The following is an 814-nucleotide window of genomic DNA, read 5'->3' on the forward strand; positions in this document are numbered from 1 at the left end:
TACATCAAAAATTTCATAGAAAAGCATATAGTGTTGAGGCATCTCATCCCTCCTGGATATATTACCAAAATTCTGGCATGGGATACAAGATTTGTAAAACTCAGCAACGTCTCTAAAAAGAGTAGGCCACCAGAATCCACAGTCTAAAATCTTTCTAGCTGTTCGTTGAGAGCCAAAATGTCCTCCACTCTCAGATGAGTGACAGGCCTCTAAAATGGACTGAAATTCTGATTGAGGCACATAACGTCTAATTATCTGGTCAGCGCCACATCTCCATAAATATGGGTCATCCCATATATAATATTTAGACTCACTTTTCAGCTTGTCTCTTTGATGTTTAGAAAAATGTGGAGGAAATGTGCGGCTAACTAAATAATTAGCAACAGGTGCATACCAAGGAACTACCTCAGATACTGCTTGTAGGTTATCAAAAGGAAAATTATCATCTATAGGAGTAGAATCATCCTTAATATGTTCGAGGCGACTCAAGTGGTCTGCTACTAAATTCTGATTACCACTCCTATCCTTTATTTCTAAATTAAATTCTTGTAGCAGTAGTATCCAACGTATAAGTCTAGGTTTGGACTCCTTTTTAGCTAATAGATACTTTAGAGCTACATGGTCCGAATACACTACTACTTTGGTACCAAGTAAATAGGCCCGGAATTTATCCAGAGCAAAAACAATAGCAAGAAGTTCTTTCTCAGTAGTAGTATAATTGGACTGGGCAGTGTCTAAAGTCTTAGACGCATAGGCAATAACAAAAGGATCCTTACCTTCACGCTGAGCCAGCGCTGCTCCTACTGCATGGTTG

Source organism: Arachis ipaensis, chromosome B03 (assembly GCF_000816755.2).
Source record: "Arachis ipaensis cultivar K30076 chromosome B03, Araip1.1, whole genome shotgun sequence".
Lineage (NCBI taxonomy): Eukaryota > Viridiplantae > Streptophyta > Magnoliopsida > Fabales > Fabaceae > Arachis > Arachis ipaensis.